This window comes from Stegastes partitus, unplaced genomic scaffold, assembly GCF_000690725.1.
Source record: "Stegastes partitus isolate 25-593 unplaced genomic scaffold, Stegastes_partitus-1.0.2 Scaffold836, whole genome shotgun sequence".
Lineage (NCBI taxonomy): Eukaryota > Metazoa > Chordata > Actinopteri > Pomacentridae > Stegastes > Stegastes partitus.
In genome coordinates this window covers 192,944-199,527 of record NW_007578567.1, presented here as the reverse complement: position 1 = coordinate 199,527, position 6,584 = coordinate 192,944, and positions in this window count along the sequence as shown.

Sequence of the window (6,584 nt, the reverse complement as noted above, 5' to 3'; positions counted from 1 at the left end):
TAATAGATCAAAAGATGGATTTTCATTTATTCATTCATTCATTCATTCATTCATTCATTTCATTTGAAGCGATTCAGTATTTGAGTAGGAAGCATGTTGGGAAAATAATGGGTGCATTGATGCAATATTTAGTTTTAACTGCTAAACCACAATCATCACACATTTCCTCATCACTAGAGAATGATTTCATGTAACCACAATGGGTAAATCTTGTGTTCTTTTAATGTTAAGAAAGCTATAAGACTTTATGTCACACATTAACTGTTGTATAACTCAGCATATAAACATTTGCCAGTGCAGGTTTTTATTGTTTTACAGCACATCCAACGCCCCCAACTTATTCACCAGCCCTGACAACAGATGATCGAAACCTACCTCTCAGTAAGCAGATCTGGTGACGTCAGCGCATGTGACCTAAATTCAGACCTGAGGCGAAAGCCACGCCTGCTCCGATACCACTAGTAGTGGTAATTATGAAGGTTGCTGGAGTTTGACAACAATCATGTCGCCCAGCAACCTCAGTTAAATAAACAAACAATACATTTCCCATATCATACTAGAAAGCGCCTGTTTGCGGGGGCGTTCTTGTAGCAAAGCTATTTTTAAGTATGTATGGAGAGTTGTGTGTCTGTGTCTCAGTCAGTGTGTAAAACGATTTTTAAATGTGTACAAAGCTATGAATAAATGAAAAGTATTTGGATCCAAGTGTTGGGAATACAGACAAATCACCAGCTACAAGTCAAGTAGGCCTCACAGTTGGCTGTCTTTTTACTTTCTCTTTTTACAGATTTGTACCTGTAACTTCAGCCTGTGAGCCTGAGCTCAGGGCAGAAGTGAAGCAGAAGTCATGTGTAAAGACAGCCAGCTGTGAGGCCTGCTGGACTTATAGCTGGTGATTTGTCTGTATTTCCAGCATTTGTAGACTTTTCATCTACTAATGTCTTTGCACATATTAACAAATCTTTTTAGGCATTGACAAACCTCACTATGGACACAGATTGAGATACAGACACATAACTCTCCATACACATTAATAGTTAAAGACAAAACTATTAGCCCCCCTATGAAATTTTTATTTTTTTCCCAAAAAATTCCCAAGTGATGTTAAACAAATGAAGGAATTTTTAACACAGCTTTATCAAACATCCTAGTTTTATTTTGGATGCTTACATTTTTTTTTACTTTTCACACAGAAACAAAATTACTTAACAAATACCAAAAACTACCAGGGTCAAAATTATTTGCCCCCTTGATGCTAGTAGTCAGTTGTGTGTCCCTTTTGCTGGATAGCAGCTTGCAGTCGTTTGTAGTAGTTTGTACCAAGACTCTGACACATCTCCTGAGGAATCCCATCCCATTCTTCTTTGGCAAATCTCTCAAGCTCCTCCAGATTTGATGGTCTTCTGGCGCTCAAACATTGTAAAGGACTGACGTGACCTGTGCTTCCTAGAAGCTGCCAGCAGAGGCTGCTGTTCACATAGGAATGGTTTTCTCTCCTCTTGGCTCAGCTCACCATTAGCTGTTGTGTATCACTTTCAATTATGGCATATTTTTTGCCGCAAAAAACTCTCAGAGTGAGTCAGCAGCTCTTCATATTATTATTACTATATTTTAAAGCCAGCAGTCCAGCTTCTAGCTTCTGTCAATGATTACATTCAGTAATGGAAAGAACGTTAACTCAATAACTCTGCTTACAAGTTCAAATTTGGAGGTAATTAAGTTTTCATTCTATGCAACTTTATAGCCTACTTCCACTCCACCACAGTCCTGAGCGAGTTTATTCCACTTGATTTATTTGCCAAATGGAGCCACTTTACAGGCTTTTACATTGTAATCCATTGATTAAACCAGAGGCTCTCAACATTTATGGCTTACAAATATCAAATATCTATGAGTTATAAGCAGGTCTACAAAACAGACAGTTACCCTCTGAACTTTTCAGATGGTTCATTTTAATTAGCTAGAAAGCAAAGATTACAGAAAAGCATATCTTTGCATTTTGCTCTCTGCGACTCCTTCATGAAGGACTTTCGGGTCCCTTAGATTCAGATGTAACTCTTCCCTAACTTTGTAAACCACTAAACTCAGCTCCTGAACTGTACATTAGCAGTAAAATGTTCATTCTTATGTATGTTAAGTACAAGATGATCTGATTTCTGGAAGGCATCAAGTTAAAGATGACAAATTTCTTTAACATTTTGGGCATGGTAGGTTTTTAATTGACATATCTTGTGGTTCCAAAACAGCCAAACAGTACCCAAAGCAACAGTTTTAGAACCCTACATGATAGGTAACACCCGTTTGACAAGCATCACAACTTGTAAATACTTATTTTGTAGCAGCTACAAGTCTTTCATTTCATATTTGAGGGATTTTGGCTCATTTTTCCCACAAAAAGTTTCTAGTTCTGTGGGATTCTTGGACTATTTAGTTGATTTCTATGGTGTTTAGGTAGAGGGAGGTGTGTTTCACATCATTATTCTGTTGTAGAAGCATCCACTTCTTATCTCTAGGTTTTTGACAGACGGTGTGATGTTTGCTTCCAGAATTTGCTGGTCAATAATTGAATCCATTCTTCCCTCTACCAGTAAAATATGGTCCGTGCCAGCTGCTGCAACACAAGCCCAGGCGTGATGGATCCACCCTCATGCACAGTTGGAGAAGTTTTCATTTTGTGACATTCTGCACCTTTCTTCCCTCCACATATACCTTTGCTAAAGGCAGCCAAAACGACTTTACAGGTTTTCAAAATGCATTAGATGCTGATTTGGAAACACTGAACTTTACAGTGAGGACAAAGGAGGGAGTTTCCTCAGATAACTCCTCCATGAAGGTCACATTTTTGCAGGTGAACAGTGAAAAACCGCATCAGAGTCTATTAAATCTTCCTTTTGCCTTCCAACAGGGGTTTTGATTAACGTTCCTGGATGTCCTACGAATAGTTCTCGCAGAAAGCTTTCTTGTTTCATTTAGACCTCACTTGACACTCTGACAGCACTTTGCTATCTTCCTCTAATTTCTTCATTTATTTGATTTCAGCCTGTTGTGTAGCTGCTTAGAGGAGCCTGTTGCTGCGGATTGTTGGGACACAGCTGGAGAAGTCAGAGTATTTATAAATCTTTAGAAAATTCGAGTCAGCTGGTCTTTCCTAACGATGGTTGTTAACAAACCAGAGCCCAAACAAGCTAATTAAGGTCAGAGGACCTGGAAAACATTATCTAAACCTCAAACTTTTGCATGATGTTGCTTTCCTCTGTCCCCTCTAAAACTGCACGAGACAGAAACTACACACTAGTCTTGTTGTAAATGTTGAAAAGAAGGTTTTCTTTTAACTTTGCACCTTTTGAAGATCAGATTATTTTCTAATTACACTTCACACTAACTAATAAAAAAACACCTAAACCTTTGCATGTCACTGTACTTTGTACTCAGGACTTATAACACATGATAAATGGTAAAGTATGTTTTTACACTGATACTTCTTAGTAAAAGATTTCTTTGCACCATTATATTACAATGTCCCTCGCATCCATTTTCTCACTTATACAATCCATCTATCCATCCATTATCTATACACCGCTTAATCCTCACTGGGGTCACAGGGGGCTGGAGTCTATCCCAGCTGACTTAGGGCGAAGGCAGGAGACACCCTGGACAGGTCACCAGTCTATCACAGGGCTACACTTAGAGACAGACAACCAAGCACATTCACATTCACACCTACGGACAATTTAGAATCACCAATTAACCTCAACATGTTTTTGGACTGTGTGGGAGGAAGCTGGAGAACCCGGAGAGAACCCACGCTGCACGGGAGAACATGCAAACTCCACGCAGAAGGAATCTGGGTGTCCTCACCGGGGCGCGAACCGACGACCTATTTGCTACGAGGAAACGGTGCTAACCACGGCGCCACCTTGCAGCCCATCAGCTTTAATATATCAGATTTAAAAACATTTAACAGATTCATCTTGAAGCTCACATTCAAGCGATAGTGGTCAGTTTACAACCTTCATTGATGTTTCTCATTATTTTTTGCCATGCATACAGTTGAAAAGACCCCCACGAATTCATCCGTACCAGATCCAGAGTTATCCATAGAAGTTTTCAAACCCTACTATAGAAAGTCCAAAAGTGACGAAAACTTATTTAAATAATGAGGAATTGTTTGTTTGTGCGACCATCTGTTCAGTCAAACCAAATCTAATGCAGAATAATTTCAGTTTGCTGACACATCAAGAAACAAGGAATCGGCCATATGCGTCTCCTCCTCCCACGTTAATCTGCAGGTGAAGCAGAAAGAGTCGGGATGTAAACTTTTATGTGTCCTTGGTCTGCCTAAGTTTTTACTTTTACCTGAACTAAAGTTTGAGCGGTTTGTTTAGCTTGTGTTATTATATCTGCAGGTTGTGGAACAACTGAACACTCATGCAGCCATCATGTGTGAATATCTTTGTAAAGTTTTTAAAACAAGCGACAAGATGTTAAAAACTATAGCTCTAAAACCCACTTAGAATAGGTAGAATTGGGGGTAATTGCATTATAAAAGCCAGGCAGCATCATTTTACACCAACTGCAGTCTTTGTATGTTGCATTTGCTGGTACTAGAAAAAAAAGCGTTGCGACAGGAGAAAATGAACACATAAGTGACCTTTTTTAAAGCAATGACCTGATCTCACCTGAGTGTCAAAAGACAAGTCTGAGTCAAAAACAACCCCGAGGCTGCGTGCTTCCTTTAGTGCATATTTAAATATTCCACCCAGACTAGAGGACGGACTGTTTACGACGCTCGTGCTGGGGCCAGAGGAAGGTAATAATAATGACTCCCGATTTGGAGTCATTCAGCTTCAGAAAATAGTTTGTCGTCCAATTTTTAATTTCTGCCAGACAGGACATAATATGGAAAACTTGTGAAACTACTTGAAGGCAGATCTACAAGGAGACACCGAACTGAGCAAAACACTGGGAGGCCCGAGTGTGACTACCACACAAGTAGACGCAACAGATGAATGGCAGGAGGACAGGAGTTGAAGTGTTGATGAGATGATGAGGGTCAGGTGACTTGGGTGGTACAATCAGGGACAGGTGAGTAGAGGAGTATGGCGCCCAAAAACACAGGCACAAACAAACAGAAAGAAAGGGAGAGAGGGAGGGATAGGGGGAAACAATAAAACACAAAGAAAAAAGGGGGGGTAGCTGACATGGTCTTAACTATGCCAGCTACATTATATTTTGTATAACAGCCAGAATGCTTCTTTCATTTAATACTAGAATCAGTTTTAAATGACTGAATTGCACACTGATGCATTTTTCATTTTTTTAAAGTCCAGACTGAACTACTTAAAGGTCCAATATGCAAGATTTTGAATATAAATGTTGCATTAATACAACAACAAACAACGATCTAATGTAAAGATGTCCTCAGCAGAGACACCAAATGTTTGACAGCTGGTCCGGCTACATGTTATTTCATATTTGTGCATGTGAATCCCTCCGATTGGGGCTCCTGTGCTTATAAACAGACCAAGAGTGACCCGCAACACTGAATGAAAGAAGCAAAAGTGCAGAACAATCTTCAATCAATGCCTTAAAGATTCAAACAAGTTAAAAACAAAGTATTTTGTATCATGTTATATATAAAGTATTGTCTGTTGTTAAGCAAAATTATGTGCATTCATTTCATTTCAGCTTGATGTGAAAACCCTCTACTGCTGGTTTTAGGCTCCGGTCTTTGTATGTCGGTTTCCACACATGGGTCACCTCCAGTCCATGCATGAGTGGACCCAGTCAGTCCAAGTGTCTGGTATGATGGACCGGGAAAACAGATACAGTTTATTATCACACCCTCAGTCCAGGATGGAATTGTGACTATATCCGGGATATTCCAATAAGAGAGCTTCAATCGCAACCAAAGAGCACTGAGAAAATTATGTCTGTGTGACAAAAAATGGGGGTTTTATACATACAGCCAAAATGGAAATGTTTTCAGAGGATCAGTTTCTTTGAAGATCAAGAAATGTTTATTCAAACGGAGCTTTATGGTTTCACTTTTTCACCTTTGTCGGTATAAAAAAACCACCCCATCAACAAAAGTTATTTCCTGTTATCAGAAGGTATACAGAGGATTCATTTATCACGATTAACTGGCTGAGCAGTTCAGTTATGAGTAACGACGAATGCGATTCTCTTTGCTGTGTCTTAATTAATGTCAGACGGTGTGAATAACTCAATGAAGCAGATCTCAGGTGAGCAGATCACTGAGAAACTAACAAACACGTTGCCTTCTGCAGCTGACCGGGATGTGATAATCTGCCACGAGTGAGGACGCTCGGCCTGTGAGTCGTATCGATCGGCCGACCATGACTTTAAACGGACAAAAGTTATTCCTGGAATCAATTTAGGGGAATTGATGACAAAAACTGGGATTACAACATTATTCTACGACAATGAACAGCCTGTTTTACTATAGACAATAAAGGAAATGATTCGGGACGTTGATGTTTTATGATTATGAATGGGATATTCTATAAAAATTGTATTTAAAAAAAAAAAAAAAAAAAAGGAAATGGGGGAGGTGTGTCCAG